This window comes from Suricata suricatta, chromosome 5 (genome assembly GCF_006229205.1).
Source record: "Suricata suricatta isolate VVHF042 chromosome 5, meerkat_22Aug2017_6uvM2_HiC, whole genome shotgun sequence".
Classification (NCBI taxonomy): domain Eukaryota; kingdom Metazoa; phylum Chordata; class Mammalia; order Carnivora; family Herpestidae; genus Suricata; species Suricata suricatta.
The window spans coordinates 44,857,654-44,885,195 of record NC_043704.1 but is presented as its reverse complement, the minus strand read 5'-3'; the positions used below and the strand labels follow the sequence as shown (position 1 = coordinate 44,885,195).

At 34.7% G+C, this 27,542-nt stretch overlaps 1 protein-coding gene and 1 non-coding gene across 3 annotated transcripts in view; both read right to left on the bottom strand.

Moving 5' to 3' along the window:
• EPHA6 (EPH receptor A6) overlaps positions 1–27,542 on the bottom strand; it is an 852,931-nt gene that overhangs the window by 709,427 nt on the left and 115,962 nt on the right. The gene's annotated exons all lie outside the window — the stretch shown is intronic.
• Positions 9,352–9,538, bottom strand: LOC115293121. Its single transcript, XR_003909380.1, has one exon. It is a non-coding gene; the product is annotated as a U2 spliceosomal RNA (small nuclear RNA).

Here is a 27,542-nt window from a genome sequence, read left to right as displayed (position 1 = left end):
TAATAGAGGAAGTGGAGCTAAAAACTTCACATTTTACTTCATGGACTTTGATATTATTTGAGTATTTTATTGCTAATAGGTATAGTTTCTATAATATTTTTTAATTTCTTTTTTAACATTTTATTATTTATTTTTGAGAGACACAGACACAGAGCATGAGTGGGGGAGGGTCAGAGAGAGAGGGAGACACAGAATCAGAAGCAGGCTGCAGGCTCTGAGCTGTTAGCACACATCCCAACGTGGGGCTTGAACCCATAAACTGTGAGATCATGACCGGAGCTAAAGTCGGCTGCCCAACTGACTGAGTGACCCAGGCGCCCCTAGTTTCTATAATATTTAAAGCAATTTTAAAATTGTTTCTGTAGTGAGAGAGGATAAAATCAGTCTTAAAATTAGAGGTGACTATAGTTCTCATAATTCACTTATAATTTTCAATAACATAAAAACTAAATTATTTACAAATGCAACTTCTAAATAGTAATTTAATCTTGTACTTTATTTTTCAATGATATAAATACTAAATAAATTTCCAAATGCAATTTCTTGTAAAAAAATTGAATATTTGGTTGGCTTACAACAAAGCATGTCAATCCTAAGTTACATGGTATGGCGGAAAAACATAGGCTATGGAAAATCCAGAAAATCCTGAATTCAAATATTGACCCTGATACTAAATGGAAAGTAAGTTTAGAAAACATATCTATTATGTACTAGTCACTGTGCTCAGTGGTGCTTACCAGGTTATTCAACTAAGTAAGGCTCTAACCATAACGAGCTTACTTTCTTGTCTAGAGTCGGGTGTGAAAGGATCCTAAATGATGATAGCCTACTCCTGGCACAGGAAAAGTGTGAAAGAATGGGAACAAGTACTCACCTTGGGTAATAAAAAAGGATTGAGTTTTCTGACAACCCTAGCTTCCAGGATTAGGGCTACCTACCTTTTCTGACTTTAGCTCAAACCATGTAAACCACAGGTTTCTAGGTTGCTAAGAAATAGTACGTAAACTCTACTCTTTAATTCCTATCTTCCTTCTTCTCCAGAGACCATGCTACTTTTCATGACCACCTCAGGTCATAGAGATCTCTTTTTCTAAAATGCTATAAATGTATGGACTATGACACCAAGTTTGCATTTATAATGTACTCAGTGCACAGTTTTCTGTCTTTGTAAATAAAGGAATGAGTCTATGATATAGCCTGGAGATTTCTACCAAAACACAGGATTTTTAACCCATGGCTTTAACACATTGATTTGAATAAATTTAAATTAGGTACTTAAACTTACCTAAACTTCAAATTCTATGTCTATGTAATAAATAACAAAATATGATTTTGCAGGGTTGATATGAGGATATTATATTTCCATAACTTAAGATATATGATAAACTATGAGATACAATGTAAAATAGAGTTATGATAGTGATGATGATGATCTATTGAGTTTAGAATCTATTATATGATAAGAATCCTGATGCCAGGGATTGTCTCTTAAATACCTGAATTCTTTCAGCTAAGAATTGTTTACTTTTCTACTAGGAGGTATTAATAACTGAGTAGTTAGTAATGAGTACTTTGTAAATAGTATTGATTTATCAAGTTCATTGTCATTAAAATAAAAGATAATAAAACTAAAGAAGGCATATTTCAATTTTTTATATCATGAATATGAGATAAAGTATATTAAAATGAGAAATTACAACAAATGACAGGTAAAAAGTAATGCAAGATACAAAAGTATTAGTTATTCTTTCTTGAAAATAAGATCTGCAACAGTGGAGCAATTAATGAATAAGAAATTAATTATTTTCACTATCATAATGTCACTACCAACACTGAATATCGGCTCTTAACTAAATAAAAAAGAAAATATATTTCATAACCAAGGAACCGTAAAAAGAATAAAAAATAAACAGGGTAATTATAAGAAAATTGTAATCAGGGAATACCACCTCTCTTACATCACTGATTACAACAGAAAATATTTCAACATTTAATGATGAAGAACTAGGTAGAAATTATAGATATTGGTAGAAAATAATATATCACAATGGAGAATGGCAAATGTGATATGTATGGCAAAATAGATATGTAAAGTAATGAAAAGTGAATGAAGTTCAAGTTGAGCATATACACTAAAATAATATTCAAAATGATTTCATAGAATCAGGAGGCTTGAGAACTGACAAATAATAAGCTATTAAGTGATAATGTCTCATGAATAATGATTACTTGTTTGTTTCACTTCTACTTTTCATTTTTTTCAACTTTAAAAATCCAATTACCAAAATTATTTTTTCATCAATAAATATATTACAAGCTGAGAAAAAGGCACAGTCCTTGACTTCACAGAATTGCAAGTTCGTAAGCTACAAATCAGTACATCTCAGGACAGCAAGGGTAATAAGGGTTACACCAGCATTCTATACAAGATACTATGGGAGCCCAGAGTCAGCAATGACTAATTCTTGCCTAAGAAATCCTAGGCTTCACAGATCAGACATGGTATCAGCATTTGAACTGGGGAATGAGCAGTTTTAGCCAGTCCAATAACTAGAAAAAAACAGAACCCCTAGTAGGTAGAAAGAAGCACCTGAGGGGCATCTGGGTGGCTCAGTCAGTTAAGCGTCTGGCTTCTGCTCAGGTCATAATCTCACAGTTCATGGGTTTGAGCCCCGCATTGGGCTCTGTGCTGACAGCTCAGAGCCTGGAACCTGCTTCGGATTCTGAGTCTCCCTCTTTCTGACCCTCCCCTGCTCACGTGCTCTCTCTCTCTCTCTCTGCCTCTCAAAAATAAATAAAAAACATTAAAAAAAAATTAAAAGAAAAAAAAAGCAGCACATGAGAAATTATACCCAAAGGGCTCTAAGATGTCCATTGTGGTTGGAAAATAAGGTTGCTGGAAAGAAAGAATACGAAGCTGGAAGTTAGGGGCACACTAAATTTCCAAGAACCAACAGAGCCTGTTAGATACAGTAACTTTAGATAATAAGAAGTCACTGAAGGCTTTAAAACTGATGTCAGCCTAGGGGCACCTGGGTGGCTCAGTCAGTTAAGCATCTGACATTGCCTCAGGTCATGATCTCATGGTTCAGGAGTTTGAGCCCTGTATTGGGCTCTGCTCAGACAGCTCAAAGCCTGGAACCTGCTTCAGATTCTGTGTCTCCCTCTCTCTCGTCCCCTCCCCTTCTTAGGGCTCAGGCTCTGTCTCTGTCTCTCTCAAAACTAAATAAACATTAAAAAATTTTTATAAAAATAAATAAAATAAAACTGAGGTCAGCCTAGAACTTTATTAGTTAAAAGACACTGAATGAAAAGGACACTATTTTAGAAGTAGAGGACACAAATATTTTAATGTTAAGACCATTAAGTTTGTGGATATAAAACATTTAATGTTAAGACTTGAATTTCCAGTAGTCAATATGCATTATGGGCTGGGGCTCAGCAGGGCAGTAAAAAATATTTTGATTAATATCTAGCCTTCTATGATTATGGTAGCCACAGATAAGATGTCCTAGAGGAAGTATGTTTAAGTAGTAGAGAAAAAATGGAGGAGAAAGTACTGAAAACACAGATATTTAAATAGCAGGGAGAGAAAGGAAATAAAAAAACATTTTAAAATTATATTTTCATTGAGTCAAACAATTCAGGAGTAAATTCACTTCATGCCTCTTTCCTTCCTTTTTAATGTTTTTTAGTCATTAAAATGGTTACCTATTTTAATCCTATATCATTCTTTTATAATCCTAATAATTACAGAGGTTTAATGTCATATTCTGTACTAACAGGTAATACTAGTCAGCATTTAGTTTAATTTAATCACTTAATTCCCAAAACAATCCCATAAAGTCATTAATTATTATTAACAACACCTAACTATATAGAAACTGAGGCATAGAGCGGTTAGGTAACGTCCCCATAGTTACACAATATAGAATGGAGCAGAGCTCTTGATCCATAGGCCACCTTCTATTAGCCACATTACTTCTATATATATCATTTATTAAAAGTAGTTACTTCTGTTTTGTTATCATTTTAACTTTAATTTAAAGATAAATTCTATAATTACACTTAAAAGAAGTAAAAATTTTAGGTGAATTCTATAATTATTCTTAAGTGAAAGACCACCTACACCTCCTACTCTGTTAATAAGTAACTTGGCCAGATTATCATTTATCTTAGACCTGGTATTTACCTATAAATAAACAGCAGTGTTCTTGGTTTTGAATTAATAATCAAGTGCAACAGGGATAGTAATCCAACACTGAAGTTTCATGTAACACCATCTTTGTTTGCTGCTATGACAGTATATAGGTCACACAACAAAATTCCATACACAGCAATAGGCAAGAGTATAGCATGGCCTCCAAATTCCCCACTCACTCAGGATTCATGACACACAGTCACAAGAGGCACTGCAGGGTGTGTGAAGACAACATAATTTCAGAAAACCAATCAACTCTGGGGCCCCTGCAGCTTTTACACCTTGCTCCAATCCTCTGATATATCAATATTGGTAATTATGACCCAGTAATCCATCTCAACAATCAAGTACAGGTATTTGGTTTAATAAAAAGGAAACCTGGCCAGTTTCTCATTTTCTTGGATCTGGCATATACTATACATTCCTTGAATCTATGGTATAAAGAGGTTATATGGAGATAGAGAAAATATGGCTAACCAGATATTAAAACTTTCTTCCACTATGAATTTATATTGTAACATGAAATTATTTCATTTAATTAATCTTTATTAAAATATAATTACATGTTAAATGCTTGTTGACTTTTTCTTAAAATTAATTGATTTTTAAGATATCTAACCTCTTCTAACTTTCAGGGAAGCAAAGTAACATCAAAGTAAAATCTTACTCATTTGCTACAATTTCCTACAGATTAAAGAGTATACTGATCCCTAATACTTGAAATATACTTTAAAATATCCAAAATACCTAAAATTGCACCAAAGTCAAATATCAACTGTAACAGAATATAGACTGAGTAGTCACAAAAAATTTTAGTGTCATTGTGTCTAGGTGGCTCAGTCAGTTAAGGGTCTGACTAGTTTGTGATTAGGCCCTGTGTCAGGCTCTGTGCTGACAGTTTGAAGCCTGCTTGGGATTCTCTCTCTCCTTCTTTCACTGCCTTTTCCCTTCTTGTGTCCGATCTCTCTTTCTCTCTCTCTCTCTCTCAAAATAAATAAATGAACATTAATTTTTTTTAGTTTCTTTTGTGTGGTAGTTGACGAGCAATAATAGAAAATGTCCTTGACATCTTACAGGACATACCAAAAATATAAACTACATATGAAAGCAACTGATCTATAAAACAATCTAACTTTCAAATGAGTAGGTCTATTTTAAGAAACATACAAAGTTATATTTTACAAAACTACAAATGAAAATCCCAATTTATGCCCTCATACTTATTTTTAAACGGTTGGGAAAAATTATCTAAAACATGTACATATTTTCATCTTTTTAAATCACATGAAGAATTTTATCGAGAAAATGTTAATTTATTACATTGCCTATTTCTTTTTCTCCACATATATTTTGGAAGGTGATATTATTCCCCGGGCATCAGAATCATAATGGTTTTAATAGCTGCAAATTTGCTCTCCTTTTTTGTGTAGCCTTTAAGATATGATTAAAGTTCTCAATTTAAATCTATCAATTTTATCAGTAACTATCGATTTATATATTTTTCATCACTATAAATACAAATCTGTAAGTACAGCTTTGTGCTGCACCAAGTGATTTTTGCATTATTTTTACTTAACACTCAAAAAAAAATCTATAAAGTTTAGGTAACAATTGTAGTTATTTTAGATGAGAAAAGTAATATGGCAGTGATACAGATATATATTTTAATTTTTTCAGGATAGTAACATATGCTACTTATTAGAATAAGCTGAAAACCTTTCTTAAGTTCAATATCTGGCTTACACAACCTCCATTAGTCTTGGCCATATGCAAATTAGCTGCTCATTCAATTTGTCCACATATGCAATTCAGACAAAATAGGGTTAGTGAAGACTATTTCATAGGCTCTGGGGCTCCATACTGGACAACACAGGTCTATAAAGTAAAATGGACTCTTAGGGGGATGGTAAATATGGAATCACACAATCTATTTAGGGCTGGCTATTCTACTAATCCAAGGGAAGGTGATGGTATCATGGACCAAAGTGGTTACAATAATGGTTTTAAAAGGCAATCAAGAAACAGACTCTTAACTATAGAAAACAAATTGATGGTTACCAGAGGGGAGGTGTGTTGGGGAATGGGTTAAATAGGTGATGGGGATTAAGGAGTGCACTTGTGATGAGCATCAGGTATTGTACGGAAGTGTTGAATCACTATATTGCACACATGAAACTATTATTACGCTGTATGTTAACTAACTGGAATTCAAATAAAACCTTAAAAATAAATAAATAAAATTAAAATTTTGTTTTAAAAGAAAAAAATTCTGTATATATATATATAAGGGAAAGCCACAGAAATTTGCTGTTGAACCCATTATAAGTTTGAGGAAAATGTGGATTCAAATATAACTCCACGTTTTTATTTAGAGTTATTGGAATGCTGGATCCCCTTTTGTGAAACAGTGATTACTAGAGAAGGAACAGGAAGAGGTGGGTAATATGGAGTCAGATTTGTATATGTTATATAAGATGCCAATAGACATCCAAGTGGAGCAGCTACAATTCTGGATACACAAGTCCAAGTTCAGAGAAGAAATCTAGGTTGGAATACAAATTCAGAATTTAGTTAATATAATGTCTCTTTTTTTATGTTTTATTTATTTTTGATACAGAGAGAGACAAAGCATGAGAGGGGGAGGGACAGACAGAAGGAGACAGAACCTGAAGCAGGCTCCAGGCTCTGAGCTGTCAGCACAGAGCCTGATGCGGGGCTCGAACCCACGAACCTGAGATCTGACCTGAGCCAAAGTCGGAGGCTTAACCGACTGAGCCACCCAGGTGCCCCGATATAATGTCTTAAGGCTAAACAAAACCACATGGAGACTAAATGCCAGTATGAGTCAAACTATTGATGCCTGGAGGAGAAATCAACCAAGTAAATAGAAAATGTAAGAAGAAAAAAAAAGAGTGATGTTATGAAAATCAACTGATATAACTGTTTCAAGAAAAGAGGTAACTATTACATATGATTAATGCTTGTTGATAGCTCATGTGAGATGAAAGCTAAAAACTGACTTCTAAATTTGACAATGTGAGCATTATAGATTAACTTGAGGGGTGGGTTTTTTTTTTTTTTTTTTTTGGCAGAACAGTCAGATAAAAGTCAAACTGGAATGGTTTTGTGAGAAAAGATGGGGAATACAAACAGATCTTTCATGGAGAAGTAATGAGACAATATACAAATAATTGTTCAAGAATTTTTTAGACAAGTGTATAATAGCTGATGGGGATGAACATATGGTAGTATATTTATATGGTTATATACATAATACAATTACAATAGATGATGCATTAAGTTAATACTATTAATAATAGAGAATATATCATGGATTGCATAATTTACCTTTCTTACATTTCGATGATAATTTCCAAAGTCTTAAATTCACCTTCTTTGCTAACTCCTTTATGTTAATAGTTAATTTTTACAGTTTATTCCCCAGGAAAATAAATACTGCTAGCTCACCTTTCATCTACAATTTTTAATATGATTATGTGCATACATATACATGCATGGATATATATGTATGTATGTATGTATATATATATACACACACACACAAACACACACCTGTATGTATACTCACATATAGATATAAATATAGTCTGTACCATGAGACAAAATGACAGGTTTTAACTAAATTATCTTAGTCCGCAGTCTGTTTCTAAAGGACTATAGGCCTTTCTCACAGCCTCTCCAGAGATTTGCTTCATTCACTGAGAGCAGTTAATTACAGAGCTATTGCTCAACTTCACCTGTCACTATGAATTCCTAAATATGATCTATTTATGATGCTTTCTTCATGACTGAAAAAAATGTGTGGCACATTAAAATTATTTATTGATTAATACAATTAATTAAGTTTTTCCTCTATCTTAATCTGTTAGAAAATTTTGTTCCTTGATCCATTTTTCTCTTAACAATGGCTGCCCTTTTTCAGTTTTGCTGATCCATACTATACAGAAGTTAGAGCAGCTAAATTTGTCAATGATGCTCTCATTATAAAGAATAAAGAACCTGGGGCACCCAGGTGGTCCAGTGGTTAAGCGCCTGACTTTCGTCAGGTCATGATCTTATGGTTTGTGGATTTGAGCCCCATGTCTGGCTCTGTGCTGACAGCTCAGAGCCTGAAGCCTGCGTTGGATCCTGTGTCTTCCTCCCTCTCTGCCCTTCCCCACTCATGCTCTGTCTCTCTCTCAAAACTAAATAAAAATATTTAAAAAATAAATAAAATAAAATAACCCTATGTTATTCCTTAGTTTAGGGTTATTTTTATTATTACTTAATTTATGTCAGCTGATAACTAAACAGTTCATTCTCATTGAGTGTTTACTCAATGCAACATGAAAAAGTTAGAATTTTTAAAATATGATTTGGACCACCATTCTAGTCTGTCCAAAATATCAATCTGTTAGGCCATTAAGAAAAGACAGTAGCCACATATGCCAAAGTTGCTTTACAGTTTCCAGGCAGATGGACTCACAAATGATTCTGATATTAATAAATATAAGGTATTAGGAATCAATAGACTATTTTATATATAAAGCATATTTTTAGGTCAAGTACTTTTTTTAATGTTTGGCTTTGTACATTTAGTTCTGTCAGCAAAGTTGCTATGTAATTAATATTTTAAAATCAATTTATCTAACTTCATAGGAAAAAGAAACATAATGATACATTGACATATGATCACTTCCTCAAGGAGTTTACAACTGAATCCTAGGGGAAGTAGAACAAGAGCAACAAAACAAAATCCCCTGAAATAATAATACAGGGCAAATGAGATGAAGGCCATAAACCAAGTACGGATTACTGTATATTTTTTCTGTGATAAAGTTAGCAAGAGAATTATAAACAATTAGAAGGGTATTAAACTTTAGAAGTTCCATGCTTGGATTAAGTAGATTTGTAGACATATACCATTGTAACATTAGTTCTTACACATGTGCAAAGATAATTCCTACTTTTTGTGCACTTATTTCAGAATTTAACTGTCAGTGGTATAACCTATTGCTTTTCCTAAATCTGCTATCTAAAAATTAACCTCATTTATTATGTTCCCATAGTTAAATTCCATTTTTCACTCCTCATTAACATACTTTTGATTATTACTGGGTGGTTACATCTTTAAAAAGTCTTGAATGGGGTGTGTGTGTGTGCATGTGCGTGTGGTGTAAAGGTCCACCATTCCTGGAAGTACTCATGCAAGCTACTATCTCCCTCCCTTCTCCAAAAATTCATTTAATATATTATCCTCAGATAGAAGACATATCAGATATTAAGCTGATAAGAAGGAATACTACATTTGATTCAGCCAAAAGGCCAAGAAGCAATTGACTGTGTTTTGTAAAATATACATCAGTTACAATTACAATGTGCAACTTCTATTCACGGGATTACTATTATTCTTCTTCATTGCAATTGCATTCTAATAACTGAGTAAAGACTCATTATATTTCAAAATATACAAAATCTGAAATTTAGGTTCTGAAATTAGACTTATAAAAAATGCCCTTTTGCTAACTCACTGACCTGTATCTCCAGAATCCTCCCAGGTGTAGAGAATTAACAATATTATATGAATACTTAATTACTTTTAAACTTTCACTTAGCATTAAAAGTGATAATATATACTGAGCTCGAGGTATAGAAAAAAGAGCATTATAGAAACTATCTACTGCCATTGATGTAATATTTACAGAAGTGCTTGAAAAAGTTGATATACATTTTTATAATATTTTAACTTCAAACTCTAGTGTAATGGATTATAACAGCTTGGTATTTTTTATAGTATGTATAAAACAGAAGCATGATGTTTTTAATTAGCTAATTTTGCATGCTTTAAAACCATTACATTTCAAAAATATTTTTGAGTAGCCAGATGTTTTCCACTGATATATATTTTAAAATGAAGAAATAAATGTTAAGTTCAAACTAAAAGTAAAGACTTTTTCACTTACTTAACTCTGGGGCCCAAGAAAGACAAACTGCCAAACAGGAAAAAAAAATCTTTCTACTTAAAAAAATATATGTTATTAAGGAATATGCTGTTTTCCTAGAAACTTTTCCAACCTGGCTCCTATGGAGCTGCGGCATGTACATCCAGAGGAGAAGTAACATCAGGGTCTGGTGAGATGGTCTCTTCAGTGCCTTCTCGAATTTTCCCCCCTTTTAGCAGTGGTGGAAATAGGTCTGGAAAAGCATAGGAAAGCTATATCAAATTTTCCTTATGAGGTTTTTTCCATACTGTTTTAGCAACTTTGCATGGTGAAGGTGCTATAATGGTATGACACACGTATTCATTTTCACTAATGAGTCCTCTCATGTAAAATTAACAGTATCCTCCAGAAAAATATAATTACATTATATTAATTCAAATCAGGTTATATTTGAAATTATGCTTGTGTGAGTCAAATCAGAAAGATCCTTAGAACTACACACACATAAAAAACCTGATTTGAGGTGACATCCTTTATAAAAAATGAAATATAATGCTTTAGGACAATATAAAACTTTTGATATGTTACCTTTTTAAGCTAGATTTTCAAAAATATTTAAATAGTATATGGCCTTATACAGTCCAGAAAAAATGAAATGTATTGTTTAATGAGGATAAATAAAAATTATTTCCATGTGCACTAATAATTTTACATATATGTCACATATATATGAAATAGTTATATATTTGTGTCTACAAAAAATCAAAGTATCACCAATTATATTTCTAATGATTAATGAAAAAGGTAAGATTGTATGTTGGCAGATATATATCATCTTTAATTTGTTGAAATGATCAGCATAATTAGTTACAACATGAAAAATATATTTTGATTTGATTCCTCCCCAGTATTAACTGCCTGACATGTAGGAAAACTATTGATGATTTAGTTATAGTTGTTTTCTAATATCCATAAAAATGTTGTTAATGTATTATTTGGTTTAGTGAAAACGAATGTAGTAATACATATTTAAAGAAGAGAGGTTGCTAAAACAGTAACCATTAACCTAAATACTCAATGTTACTGGATTTTAAACTTTTACAAGGCTTGGATAACATTAGAGAGCCAATATTATTAGAATTTCTGTAGTATGATTGAAAGTGGATATAAAATGTAAACAGTATCACCATTTTTTACAGTGCTAGTATACTGAATAAAACAAGTAGTTGAGAAGACTTTTATAATGCTAGGAGCAAATATAATATCCAAAGCTATCATATTTAAAGGATTTGGGGGGCAGCACCTGGGTGACTCAGTCAGTTAAGCCTCTGACTCTGGCTCAGGTCATGATCTCAAGGTTCATGGGTTTGAGCCCCACATGGGGCTCAGCACTGACAGTGCAGAGCCTACTTAGGATTCTCTCTCTGCCTCTCCCCACCTTGTGCACTCTCTTTCTCTCTCAAAATATATAAATAAACTTTATAAAAATAAATAAATAGAAAGTATTTTTGTGGGGGGGGCACCTGGATGGCTTAGTCAGTTAAGACTCTTAGGTCTGATTTTAGCTCACGATCTTATGGTTCATGAGACTGACCCCCATGTCAGTATCTGTGTTGACATTGCAGAGCCTGCTTGGGATTTTCTCTCTCCCTCTCTCTCAATCTCTCAATATCTCTCTCTCAAAATAATTATTTTAAAAAATGAATAAATACATAAATAAAGGCTTTATTTTCTAGCTGATATTTTAATATTTGGTATTGATAATCTTTTAGGAGAAAGGAATTTGAATTATCAAATTGTTTTATGGTATTTAATTTGTTAATAGTTATTTCAATGTCATTTGCCTTCCCACTTGCACACTCTTAAGTTTATAACTTTATCTAAACCTCACTAATACTTGAAAACGCTGTAAATTAATATAAATACAGTAAGTTAATTTTTACAAATATTATTATATCCACTTACCATATGACTGTGACATATAGTGAAACTATAGTTTACAATATGTAGTTTCCGTAATGAAACACAAAATCAGTACAAATGTCTATTCTTCTTTAAATTGATATATTTTGTTGGATTATTCAAGGAATCTGTATTTGGTTATTTCACAACACAGTTCAAATATAGTAAGTTATGATGAAAAAATTGACTCTAAAAAACAAATGATAATTTACAACTAAGCTAATAAAACTCAAATGTGTTAATATAATTTAAGAATAATGGCAGAATAAAATTAGAATGAATCTTTAAGGATAACTCTAAAAACAAAAATGAAGACTAAAGCTTCAAGGAAGGAAAATCTGATAGAAATTACTACTGTCTCCTGTGACTTAAATTTAAGTTAAAAATCACAGTAGTCTATAAACATTTGTCTTTGTAGCTTAAAAACATGCAAATTTATTTCTCCCTGTGGAAGAAACACTCATTAAAACAGGAAAATATATTTCAAATTTTGATACAGAGGCTCTATTTAACTTATTTTAGCATGAACGGTAAATACCAGAAGAGGAACCTATGATTTAATGGCAGAGACTTCTAAGGTGAAGGTGTTCACCAATACAATATTTCAGAGACTTAAGGAAAATCATATGTAATCAGAACACTTGATTATGAACAATAAGAAAACCTGTAGCACTGAAGGTGTGCTCAGAAACAACTTGCTGTGACAAAAAGCCTACAAAATAGAAGCTGTGTTGTCTTTAAGATCAGCTATAACATAAGCAAATGAAATCCTTCCAATATATTACAAAAATAAGAGTTTACAAGTGTTCATAAAGCATTCAGTTTAAATATATCTTTTAAATTTGAAGGTATCAAAGTTAAAACATACAAAAATAATAAAATTAGTTTGATTTTCACAAATTCCTGGCTAATAGTTTGGCACTTTGCAAAAACAAGAAGAATTCAAAATTTAAAAGCAAACTATAAACACACACACACACACACACACACACATACACAAACAAAAAGTTGAACCAGGGTAAAGTCTGATGCTGAACAAAAGTTTCTCACAGTCCAAGAGAAACCTTTCAAAGTTATGACAGACAAACCTGGCATACTATAGATGTAAAACTAGTAAAAACTTTATTTTCCATGATTTAGTAATGAAATAAAGGGTTCGTAAGTGACAGGTGCTGTATGAGAGAACAATGGCAAAGTTTTTTCCTTTAGGAAGTTTATTATATCAAATAATTAAATAGACAAGCCACACATATGTATCAATTGATATTAGCAAAATTTTAAATATTAAATGTCAAATTGTTTTAGGCATTTTAAGGCAATATCTGATAAGAGATTGAGTATGAACTGCAGTTTAAAGGAAAGAAAGTGAAAGTTTCTAAGTATATGGATCCTCAAGTATTAAGATGAATAAGCAAAAGAATGGAAGCAGCTCATGAACACCCTTAATTATAAACTTCATTATAGGATAAATAAAGATTAATACAATTATTCAATTATTAAATAAAGGGTTTTAAAGTTCCCAGTAGATATCTAATTAGCTTAGAGAGCAATAAAGAATGAATAGAAGGCAACTGGTAAGGTTACATGGAGGGACTAAGACCAATCTTAATTTAATAAAGACATACAAATAATTTTGCACAACAGCAGGAAGAAATGAGAGAACTATAATAATAAAAAAGAATCCCTCAGTGAAACAATTTTTGGGAAAACTGAGAATCAGATTTTAATGGTTGTGTGCATGTTTGTGTTAGATTATTTACTTTTATAATTAAAAATATTTCAGTCTTCAAAATGCTATTTCAACGTAGGAATACCTACCAGGAATGGTATGCTATATGCTTCCTTTTTTTTTTTTTTTAATGTTTTTTCATGTTTGAGAGACAGGGTGCAAGCAGGGATGGGGCAGAGAGAGAGGAAGACACAGAATCCAAAGCAGGCTCCAGGCTCTGAGTCGTCAGCACAGAGCCTGATGCAAGGCTCGAACTCACAAACCATGAGATCATGATCTGAGCTGAAGGTGGATGCTTAATCTACTGAGCCACCCAAGTGCCCCAATATGCCTCCATTTTTGATGAAACACATCATGGGACATTTCTCCCCCATGTACACTTTAGATAACATTGGCCTACAGTGAAAAATATAGTATGTGGCAATGGAAAAGACTTATGGTAAAAAAATAAAAATAAAAATAAAAATTTTCTGTTGAGCTGTTGAGCTGTCATTGCAAATACTGGGATTCCCACAGTACATTTCCAAATCTAACTCAATGGACCTATTATAAGTTTAGTAATGGGTAGAGATAAGAGACGGTAAAAGTGCTTGCTGGTTTTGAGATGCTTTCAGGTAAAAATAGTTAACCTTTAAGTCTAGGGTATGAAAGGTCATTAACCTATTCCCACCTTTTGTCCCCATTATGATACTGCTGATAGGATGCAACAATATCCTTGGAAACCTGGAATTTTCTACTCTGAATATATCATCCTAAAATGGTAACTCTAGTGCACTCCCGATGAACTGCTTTTCTAGCCTAAAATAAAGCAAAAAAAAAAAAAGTGCTAAGATTAAATTGTGTTTGCTTCCACAGAATGATATTAAAGATACCCAGGGAGGAGGCAAGATGGCAGAGAAGTAGGGAGCTCTATATGTTCTGTCTGCCTCCATCTATCAAACTAAGAAGGACTGAAGCCACCATACTCTGATCCACAAGAATCTAGGAGGAAAGGAGTCCACTAAGGAGACAGCCTCATGGGTGTGTGAGTGTGAACTGGGGAAGATAAAAATGGGCTGGGACCTGGAGGCTCGGAGGGGAGGGAGCCCCCTCCTCGGAGATCTGCTAAGAGCTGTGCAGAGCCTCTGAGAGAGGAGAAGAGAAAGAGAGGCTGAAACCAATCATAGAGCTGTCTCCAGAGGAGAGAAAAACCTTGGTCCGGCGTGGAGAGGGATCCTCTCATCCCATCTGTAACCGCAGGGCAGGGGGAGAGAAATCTTTCTCTCTAGCTGGGGTGCTTTCCTTGGGCTAGGTGCCCTGATCCCAGGTGGTGCCAGGAGAAATTTCTCCCCTAATGTCCCTACTCGATCCCAGGCTAGGAAGCCACTGGGCCTAGCCCAGTATCATTGAAGTGCGTGGACTAGGATCTAGAAACCAGGCGGGGCTTGGAAAATACAACTTGGCCTGCTCATGGCACAGGGAGATCAGACCCAAAACCATGGTTCAAGAAGGGACTGGGGCGCCACCAATCTTCTCCACACAATCACCTAGGTGGGGCCTCAGGGAGCAGCCTGCAGGACTCTCAATGGAGGCAGACCTGCCTACACCAAACCACACCCACCTGCATTGGAATGCTGACTTTCTTTTTCCTGGAGCTTAGGCAAGACCAACATCGATGCACTGCCTTGATTAGATCAAGTTTTGCTATCCAGATATACTATCCGTTATCTCATTCTTATCTCTGTCCTCTGCTGGACTGGGCACATAAGACATTGGTTTGTCTAAACAGTCATACATAATCCATTCTCTTGATGCTATCTTCCTTTCTCGCTTTCTCTGGAATAATCAGACTACATAGTTTCTTTGGATAACATTATCTTCTTTTTTTTTTTCTCCTCACCTCCTACCATATTGTCCTCTTTCTCTCTCTGGATTAAGCCTTTTAGTCTCTCTGCCTGGCCAATGTTCAGTATCACTTCCTCCACACCACCCTCTCTTCTCTCTTTGCATATGCTCTTCCAACAGCACTTTCTCCACTCTACTCTTTATTTGTAGCTGGGATTTCTGGTTTTATGCTGTTAGACTGTCCTTTGCTCTGGTTGTTTTTACTCCCCCTTTTTTTCTTTTCTTCTCATTCCTTCTCCCCGCCCTTTTGGTTGGCTTGTTTGTTTAAATTGTGTGTTTGTGTGCTTTTGTTCCCTGTGTGGTTGTCTGCCTGTTTTCCTTTTCAGGGCTACATCAAGAAACAAGCCAAAGTACACATGGTAGAGAGCCCCAAATATCACTGAGTAGGGAAATAAAAATAGCCAAAGGCACAACAAGAGAAACCAAGAGACACCATTAAAAGAATACTTCCTGAACGGACAGGCCATGGACACTCAATGAGCCTCCTTCAATATAGCAGGTCTCATAGGTGCAGAGTGCATAACAAGCTCTCTAAAGTGACAAGAGACAGAAAGCTAGCCAAAATGATGAAATGGAAGAACTCTGCTCTAAAGAAATCCAGGAAGAAGTCACACCTACAGAATTGCTCAAAACAGATATAAGCAACATAACAGAGCAAGAATTTCGAAGAACTGTCATAAAATTAATCATTGGGCTTGAATAAAAAGCACAAAGACATCAGAGAAGCTACTGATACAAAGACTAGGGTCCTTAAAAAAAGCTGTGATGAGGGGCGCCTGGGTTGTTCAGTCAGCTAAGCATCTGACATCAGTTCAAGTCATGATATCATAGTTTGTGGGTTAGAGCCCCACATTGAGCTCTGTGCTCAGAGCTAGCAGATAGTCTGGAGCCTACTTTGGATTCTGTGTCTCCCTCTCCCTCTGACCCTCCCTTGCTCATGCTCTCTCTCACACACTCTCTAAAAAATCAAAAAACAACATTTAAAAAGTTTAAAAAATTAAAAAAAAATAGCTGTGATGAGTTAAAAGATGCCATAAATGAGATGCATAATAAAATGGAGGCTGCCACTGCACAGATTGAAGAGACAGAAAGGAGAATAGGTGAATTAGAAGACACAATTATAGAAAAAGAGGAAGCCAAGAAAAAGAGAGAAATTGATCCAGGAACAGGAAAGAAGAATTCAAGACCTGAGTGATACAATCAAACAGACAATCTCTGTATCATAGGAATTCCTGAAGAAGAAGAAAGAGAAAAAGATCCTGAAGAGGTGCATGATCAAAATATAGCAAAGAAATTTGCCAATATGAGGAAGGAAACAACCTTTGAAATCCAAGAGGCACAGAGAACTCCCCTTAGACATAACTTGAATTGACCTTTGGAATGACATCTCATAGTGAAACTGGCAAAATATAAAGATAAAGCGAGAATTCTGAAAGCAACTAGGGATAAAAGGGCCCTAACATACTAAGGGAAATCTATCAGAGTGGTTACAGACCTATCTACTGAAATTTGGCATGCCAGAAAGGAATGGCAGGAAATCTTCAATGTGATGAACAAGAAAATTATGCAGTCAAGAATCCTTTCTTCAGCAAACCTGTCATTCAAAATAGAAGGAGAAATAAAGTGTTTCCAAATAAACAAAAACTGAGAGAATTCATCACCATGAAACCAGCCCTACAAGAAATCTTAAGAGGGACTCTATAAGGGAAATGTTGTAAGGAAAACAAGGTACCAGAGACACCACTACAAGCATGAACCCTGCAGAGAACACAATGAATCTAAACCCATATTTGTCAATAATAACCCTGAGTGTAAATGGACTAACTGCTCCAATCAAATGACATAGGGTAGCAGAATGGATCAAAAAACAAATTTATCTATTTGCTATCTACAAGAGACTCATTTTAGACCTGAAGATACCTTCAGATTGAAAGTAAGGGGATGGTGAAATATCTGTCATGTGACAGGAAGTCAAAGAAAGCTGGAGTAGCCCTACATATATTGGATAAACTGGACTTTAATGTAAAGGCAGTAAAAAGAGATGAAGAAGGGCATTATATAATAATTATAGGGTCCATCCATCAGGAGAGTTAACAATTAAAAATATCTCTGTGCTGAATTCAGGAACACCCAAATACATAAAACAATTAATCACAAACAGAAACAATCTTATTGAATAAGAATGTGGTAATTGCAGGGGATTTTAATGATCCACATACAGCAATGGATAGGACAACCATACAGAAAATCACTAAAGAAACAATGGACCTGAATGACACGCTGGACTGAATGGATTTGACAGATATATTTAGAACTCTATATCCTGAGGCTAGGGAATTCATGTTCTTCTCGAGTGAGCATGGCACATTCTCCCAGATAGATACACACACTGGGTCATAATACAGCCCTCCATAAATATAAAAGAATTGAGATCATACCATACTCACCTTCAAATTACAATGCTATGAAACTTGTAATTAATAACTGGAAAAACTCTGAAAAACCTCCAGACATGGAGGTTAAAGAACACCCTACTAAAGAATGATTGCCAACCAGGCAATTAGAAAAGAAACTTAAAAATGCATGGAAACAAATGAAAAGGAAAATACAACAACCCAAACTCACCGGTATGCATCAAAGGCACTCGTAAGAGGGAAGTACATTGTAAACCAGGCCTTTTTCAAAAAACTAAAAAAAAGCACAAATTCATATTCTAACAGAACATCTAAATGAACCAGAAGGGGAGCAGCAAGAGCACCCTAAATACAGCAGAAGAATAGAAATAATAAAGATGAGGGCAGAAATAAACAAGATAAAATCCCAAGAAAACATTGAAACAGATCAATGAAACCAAGAGTTGTTTTTTTTTTTTTTAAATAAAATTGATAAACCTCTAGCCAGGCTTCACAGAAATAAAAGAGAGAGCACTCAAATATGCAGAATAAAAATGGATCTATTACAACCAAACCCTCAAATACAAGCAATTATCAGGAAATACTATGAAAAATTACATGCCAACAACCTGAACAAACTAGAAGAAATGGAAAATTTCCTAAAAACATATGAACTACCAAAATTCAAATAGGAAGAGATAAAAAACCTGAACAGACCCATAACAAGTGAAGAAATCAAAGCAGTTATTAACAATCTCAACGAATAAGAGCCTGGGGCCAGATGACCTCCCTGGGGAATTCTACTAGACATTTAAAGCAGAGTTAATACCCATTCTTCTCAAGTTATTCCAAAAAAAAGAAATGCAAGGAAAATTTCAGGACTCATTCTACAAAGCCAGTATCACTTTGATTCCCAAACCAGAGACCCCACAAGAAAAAAAAAAAAAGAGAGAACTACATGCCAATATCCTTAATGAATACAGATGAAAAAATACTCAAAAAGATATTAGCAAATCAAATTCAACAACATATAAAAAGAATTATTCACCATGATCAAGTGGGATTCATTCCTGAGCACAGGCCTGGTTCAATATTCCAAAATCCATCAATGTGATATATTATGTTAACAAAAGAAAAGATAAAAACCATATGATCTTGTCGGTAGATGCAGAAAAAGCATTTGATGAAATACAGCATCCTTCATTAATAAAGACCTTCGAGAAAGTCGGGATAGAAGGAACTTTCTTAAACATCATGAAAGCCATTTATGAAAAACCCACAGCCAACATCATCCTCAATAGGGAAAAACTGAGCGCTTTCCCCATGAGATCAGGAACAGGACAAGTACATCCACTCCCACCACTGTTGTTTAACAGTGCTGGAAGTCCTAGCCTCAGCAATCAGACAATAAAAGGAAATAAAAGGCATCAAAATTGGCAAAGATGAAGTCAAACTTTCACTTTTCACAAAAGATGTGATACTCTACATAGAAAACCCGACAAACTCCACCGGAAGCCTATTAGAACTGATCAATGAATTCAGCATAGTCGCAGGGTACAAGGTCCACGTACAGAAATAGGTTGCAGTTTTATACATGAATAATGAAGCAACAGAAAGAGAAACCAAGAAACTTATCCCATTCATAATTGCATGAAAAACCATAAAATACCTTGGAATAAACCTAACCAAAGATGTAAACGATCTGTAGAATGAAAATTATAGAAAACTTAGGAAGGGAATTAAAGAAGACACAAAGAAATGGGAAAACATTCATGTTCATGGATAGGAAAAATAAACATTGTTAAAATGTCATTTCTACCCAAATCAATCTACACATTCAATGCAATCCTAATCAAAATTGCACCAGAATTCTTCTCAAAGGTAGAAAAAACTATACAAAAATTGTATGGAACAACAAAAGAACCCAAATAGCCAAAGAAATATTGAAGAAAAAAATCACAATTGGAGGCAGAGGCATCATAATTCCAGACTTTAGCCTCTACTACAAAGCTGTAATGATCAAGACAGTATGGTATTGGCACAAAAACAGACACACAGACCAATGGAACAGAATAGAGAACCCAGAATTGGACCCACTAATGTATTGCCAATTAATCTTCGACAAACCTGAAAAGAGTATCCAATGAAAATAAGACACCCTCTTTAACAGATGGTGCTGGGAGAACTGGACAGCAACATGCAGAAGAATGAAACTAGACCACTTTCTTACACCATTTGCAAAAATATTTTCAAAATAGATGGAGGACCTGAATGTGAGACAGGAATCCATCAAAACCCTAGAGGAGAAAGCAGGAAACAGCATCCTTGACCTCAACTGCAACAATTTCCTACTCAACACATCCCCAAATGCAAGGGAATCAAGAGCAAAAATGAACTATTGGGACCTCATAAAGATAAAAAGCTTCTGCATGTTAACAAAATAGTCAACAAAACTAATATGCAACTGATGGAATGGGAAAAGATAGTTGCAAATGACATATCAGATAAAGGGCTAGTATCCAAAATCTACAAGGAACTGACCAAACTCCACACACGATCCACACTCCACATCCAGTGAGGAAATGGGCAGAAGACATGAATAGACACTTCTTCAAAGAGGACATCCAGATGGCCAACAGACTCATGAAACAATGCTCAGTGTCACTCATCATCAGGGAAATACACATCAGAACCACATTGAGATAACACTTCATTCCAGTCAGAGTGGCTAAAATGAACAAATCGGGAGACTACAGATACTGCCGAGGATATGGAGAAATGGGCACCCTCCTACACTGTTGGTGGGGATGTAAACTGGTGCAGCCTCTCTGGAAAACAGTGTGGAGGTTCCTCAAAAATTAACAGTAGAACTCCCCTATGACCCAGCAATTGCACTGCTAGGGATTTACCCAAGGGATAAAGAAGTGCTGATGCATAGGGGCACATGTACCCCAATGTTCATAGCAGCACTTCAACAATTGCAAAATCATGGAAAGAGCCTAAATGTCCATCAACTGATGAATGGATCAGGAAGATGTGTTTTATATATACAATGGAATACTACATGGCAATGAGAAAGAATGAAATCTGACCATTTGTTGCAACATGGATGGAACTCAAGGGTGTCATGCTAAGTGAAATAAGTTAGACAGAGAAAGACAGATACCATGTTTCCACTCATAAGTATAACAGGAGGAACTTAACAGAGGACCATGGGGAGGGGAAGGGAAGAAAATGGTTAGGGAGAGGGAGGGAGGCAAATCATGAGAGACTCTTGAATACTGAAAACAATCTGAGGGCTGAAGGGGGAAGGGGAAAAGGGATGGTGGTGATGGGCATGGAGAAGGGCACTTGTGAGGATGAGCACTGGGTGTTTTATGGAAATCAACTTGACTATAAACTATAAAAAAATAAACAAAATAAAGATACCCAGAACTGCCCAGAAAGGAAGACATTAAAGAAATATATAAGAATATCTGTACGGATGCACCTGGGTGGCTCAGTTGGTTAAGTATCTGACTTTGGCTCAGATCATGATCTCACAGCTCATGGGATCAAGCCCCATGTTGTGCTCTGTGCTAACAGTTCATAACCTAGAGTCTGCTTTGGATTCTGTGTCTCCCTTTCTCTCTGCCCCACACCCACTCACAATCTGTCACTCTCTCTTGCTCAAAAATAAACATTAAAATTTTTGAAAAAGAATAGGTATAATATTTGCAAAAGGTAAAAGTAACATAAAGTTATGACAGGATGGCAAGTAGTGGGAGGGGAACACCTCAAAAATATAGCCTCATGGGGCGCCTGGGTGGCTCAGTTGATTAAGCATCTGACTTCAGCTCAGGTCATGATCTCACATTTGTGGGTTCAAGCCCCGTGTCGGGCTCTGTGCTGACAGCTCAGAGCCTGGAGCCTGTCTTCAGATTCTGTGTCTACCTCTCTCTCAGCCCCTCCTCTACTCATGCTCTGTCTCTCCCTGTCTCAATAATAAGTAGATATATACACATTTAATAAAGGAGATGTTTATCATTTAAAAAAATATATAGAAGAATGAACTCTGGGGAAAAAACTGTAAGAGTCTTAAGGGGCAGAATCTAAAGTTGATGAATGAGCTCTTTGAAAGAAAAGTGTTGGTGACACTGGTGCTGTGTCAGATTTCAGACGACCCCATAGTGAGGGCCCTTAGTCTCTTAATATAGGAGGGTGGCTGGAAGGGAATAGAAAGAGCTCAATTAGAATGTTGTAGTTTTACTGAATCTCTATAGAGGAATCAGAAGCTGGACCTTTGACTCAGAGCAGCTGAAATGAGGGCTGGGAGTGTGACTGAGGAAAGCCAAAGAAGGTAGGGTCCAAAAACTGCACATACACATCATTATAACTGCTCTTATTTATGTAAGGCTAAAAGCAGCCCAGAGGAAAACAACTGAAAGCCTTGAAAGAGCTTAGCAGAGATTTTAATGGTTGTCCACACCAAAGAAGGTGAGTTCACAGTTAAGTTTCAAAAAATTCAGCCTTTGTAAATATTCTGGCTGTCCTTGTCTGCAGACTAAGGGCTTGTTTCTACAACTAACTACAAAACCATTAAGGGACTGAATAGCCCTAACAAAGCCTAAAACCAAGCCTCCAAAAAGTCAAGGTAATCTTTAAGCAATTTAAATTGCCTACTAGAAGAAAATTCAAAAGTTTTCAGAAGAAAATTACAATATCTAGTCTTTAAAATATATCATTCATAATGTTCAGTATACTTAGATACTTATAAGTTTAATAAAACTTATTAAATGTGGAAAAACAAGAAAATGTGAATCAATATCAATAGAAAAATCTGTCAATTGAATCCAAGAAACAAAACAGCTAAGAAGAAATTCTGGAATTGAACAACGCAGTATCAGAAATAACAAATCCATTAGTTTAAATTAAAGATATATTGTATAAAATAGAAAAAAAATCAATGAAACCTAGGTTAATAGCAATAATCCACACTAGTGCATACAGAGGGAAAAGACTGAACAGAAGAAAAGAGAATACAAGCTCAATAACCTGAGAGCTAACATGAGTTATCTTGCATCCACCTGTTAGAGTCTCAGAGAGGAGAGAAAGACTGGGGCAGAAATACTCAAAAACATCATGACAATTTTTTTCTATGTTCTATCACAGAGAAACCCTGAGGTTCAGGAAGCTCAGCAAATTCTAAGCAGGATAAATAAAAATTATTTGGTTCTAATTTAATTATGATCTTGGGAGATTTTAGTTATAGACATCAGTTGTTTGCTAGGAACACAAACAGAAAACTAATACACAATTCATTTTAGAAAAATTTGCATAAGTAGTAAAGTTGTTGGAATAGTAGGTTTTTTGCTGAATAACAAAAACATTAAATTCTTGAAAATATACAAAATAGATTAAAGACTTGAATGTAAGATAATAAAACCATAAAACTCTACAAAGAAAACATAGGCAGTTAAGTTCTTTGACATCAGCCTTAGCAGTATTTTTTGAACCAATCTCTCAAGCAAGGATAACAAAAACTAAAATAAATAAATGGGATTACATCAAACTAAAAAGCTTTTGCACAGCAAAAGGAACCGTCAACAAAATAAAAAGGCAAGCTACAGAATGGGAGAAGATATCTACAAATCTTACATCCAATTAGAAGTTAAATTCCAAACTATATAAAGAACTTAAATATTTAATATGAAAAAAATTAAATAAATAAGCTGACTAAAAAATGGGGAGAGGACTTATATAGATATTTTTTTCCAAAGAAGACCTGCAGATGGCCAATAGACACATGAAAAGATGCTCAACATCACTAATTAACTGAGAAATGCAAATCAAAATCACAATGAGATATCACTTCACACCTGTCAAATTGGCTATCATCAAAAAGACAAGAAATAATAACTGATGGCAGTAATGTGGAGTAAAGGGACCTCTTATATACCATGCAGTCACTATGGAAAACAGTATGGAGGCTCCTCAAAAAATTAAAAATAGAACTACCATATGATGTAGCAACTCCACTTCTAGGTATTTATCTGAAAAAGCTAAAATACTAATTTGAAGAGATACATGTATCCCTATGTTCATTGAAGCATTATTCACTAAGTGTCCATTTATGGGTAAATGAATAAAGAAGATGTGATATATATGTACAATGGAATATTACTCAACCATAAAAGGAATGAAATCTTGCCATTTGCAAAAAACATGGATGGATCTAGAGAGCATAAAATAAATCAGAAAAAGAAAAATAACTATCATACGAGCTCACTTATATGTGGAATATAAACACACACACACACACACACACACACACACACACACACACAACAGACTCATAGATATAGGAAAAAAACTACTGGTACCAGAGTGGGAATGTGTTGAAAACTGGGTGAAACAAATAAATAGAATAAGAGGTATGAAGTTCTAGTTATAAAATAAGTCATGAGGATATAATACACAGCACAGAGAATATATTTTTAATAACTAGACTTACCACTGGGATCACCTTGTAATGTATAAAAATATACCCTATGTTGTACACTTAAAACTAATATAAAACTGCATGCCAGTTATACTTCAATTAAAAATTCTAGAAAATATTATACACTTGTTATTTAAAAGTATAGGGCATTCAATTAGAAATTACAATCTCAAAGTACTTCTTAAAAGGTTGATTATAATTGACCAAGTGATGTTAAAAAGGCGGCTTCTGTTTTTTTTTCTTTTTTGTATGTCTTATAATAAACTTTCAAATATTGTTGGTCTTATGCTACTCTTCCTTCAGAATTGGTTAGCGATAATATTTTTCTTGATAATGGCAGAGTAGGAAGAAGATATGGCATGTGTCATAGAATGAAATATTTAGCTAATGATCATAAAAATTGTATGAAGTTTTGAAGTTCAAAGACACACAGGGAGAACATCTAAAAAAGTAAGGACCATGAAGAGGTTCTGAAAGCTAAGAAAAGTCATGTTCAGATGATTTACAGAAAAAAAAGAAATATCAATGATTAATTCCAAAGACCAATTAGCAAGAAGAATCATTATAGATCAAAATCTTTAGTTATTAAATTGGTTTATAAAATAAAACCCAATATTATATATGTTAAGTTCCAAAAAACTGATCAAGTAAAATGTTGGCTGCATCATTGACAAGTTTATAAAATGATGAAGGTGAGCGTGGTGTATACATGGGAACCATTTTCAAATGTGGAAATTCATATTTGCATTATTTCAGAAAATCTTACTTCAGGATTTCATACATACTTAAAAAAAATTAGTATCTTTGGTAAAGCAGATTCTTAAATGGTGCTGATGGAAATATAATGATTAATTTCATGGTCATTATATGTCAAGTAAATTTTGGGCATATGGTAGAGTTGTGAGCAAAACACATAAGAATCTCTGCCTTTGTATAACTTAATTCAAACAGTTATTGGTGTCAAAAGATTTGGATGTAACTAAAATGTATTTTTAAGGCTTACTGAGGAAAGTATTTTAAATGACTGTTAATCCTTATGGAGTTCAAGTATTGGCTCTAGACACTTATTTTCCAAAAGCTGTTTCCTTGAAAAAAATCACTTGCATAAATTCTGCTGCTCAAGAAAACCAAACTACCAGATAAAATTTATGAGTGTGTGTGTGGATGTGTGTGTGTGTGTGTGTGTGTGTGTGTGTTGAAGTGAGATGCATGGGAAAGGACAATGCCTTAACATTTAAATAGTTGTAAAAGTATTAGCAAATAATATCATTTTTTAATGTTTATTTATTTTGGCAGAGGCAGCGGCAGAGGGAGGGAGAGAGAGAATCCCAAGCAGGCTCTACACTGCCAGTGCAAAGTCCAACATGGGACCCGATCCCACAAGCCATGAAACCATGACAAGAGCGGAAATAAAGAGTTGGACACCTGAGTGAGCCACCCAGATGCCCCAAATAATATGATTTTTGATGTGAGAAATCTTAAACTTGTTTGTTCTCTACATTAAATTACTACTTCAGAGCCTAATTCGTAATTCTTACAAAAAATTTGTCACAAAACACTATATTAATAAAGCCATTTCTTATAAATAATGACAACTGGTATCTGGTCATTTCCTGCTGTATGACAAGATGATTGTCACAGTATTATTTATGATACCCCCAAATATAAACAAGTACCTATACTTCTCTCCCTTATCTGACTCATCAATCCACAATTAGTTGTTTTACATATTTAACTTTCCTCCAACTTCAATTTATAGTCAAACTCTGGGGGTAACTGGGTGGCTCAGTCAGTTAAATGTCTGACTCTTGGTTTCAGCTCAGATCATGATCTCACAGTTCATGAGATCAAGCCCCATGGTGTGCTCTGTTCTGACAGCATGGAGCCTGCTTGGGATTCTCTCTCTCTCTCTCTCTCTCTCTCTCTCTCTCTCTCTCTCTCTCTCTCGTCTCCCTCCCTCCCTCTCTCTCTCTCTCCTCAAAATAAATAAACATTAAAAAATTGAAAATAGCTATACACTCTGTATCCCTGTAATTTCATACTAAATTCTTCTCTTCCAAAAAACTACCATGTCCTAAACACACTTGTGCTTCCAAAATGTCTATCTTCTTGATTCCAAAACTTTGTTTTCCCTCTTAATGCAAGGTGCTAATGAAATTGTAGAATTACAAGTGAATTATGTTATATAACTAATTTCAATTGAGGAAACTAAAAACCAAAGTAGAGCTAGAGGAATCCTAAGAAACTATACTATTTACTATCTAGACATCTGTCTGTGGCATAGTGTAAATTTTGAAAGTATGAAAATATTTAAACTAATGTTTTTGTAAATGTCTTTAATTAAAGAAATTCAGTAATATATAAATAACAAAAGAAGGTGGGACACTTCTGAAACTTGGAGATCAAATAATTAAATATATCATTAGTAGAGGGAGATATACTAAGGCAATTTAATTTCCTTTTAAACTCACCAGATTAATCCTATTAGATTCATCATTTTTTTTCATTATTTCTAATTCATGTGGTTTAAGTAATGTGAAATATGTTAAATACTAGGATAAAGATTTTCTTTTTATAGGCTTTTGACGAAGTAATAAAATACAAAAGATGGGTAGATACTTAATGTACACTCTTATAATCGTTTTTAAAATACCTTATTTTTGGGGGTGGAGCCAAGATGGCGGAGAAGAAGGGAGCTCTGTAAACTCCCTCCGCACCGTTTTTCGAACTGAGAGGGATATTACGTTCAACTGAGAGAGCGGAAGGAGAAAATACGAACTCCAGAGGGAATAGAACCGCAAAGATACCTGAGTGAGTGGGGGCGAAAGGGGGAGATCCGAGGATGGGCCAGCCCGGACGGGCAGGGGAGGTAAGATCCCCAGCCCAACGTGGCACAGGTGCCGGGCGCCCGGGAGACAAAGGGAAGAGACAGAGTCGGAACGCGCTCATA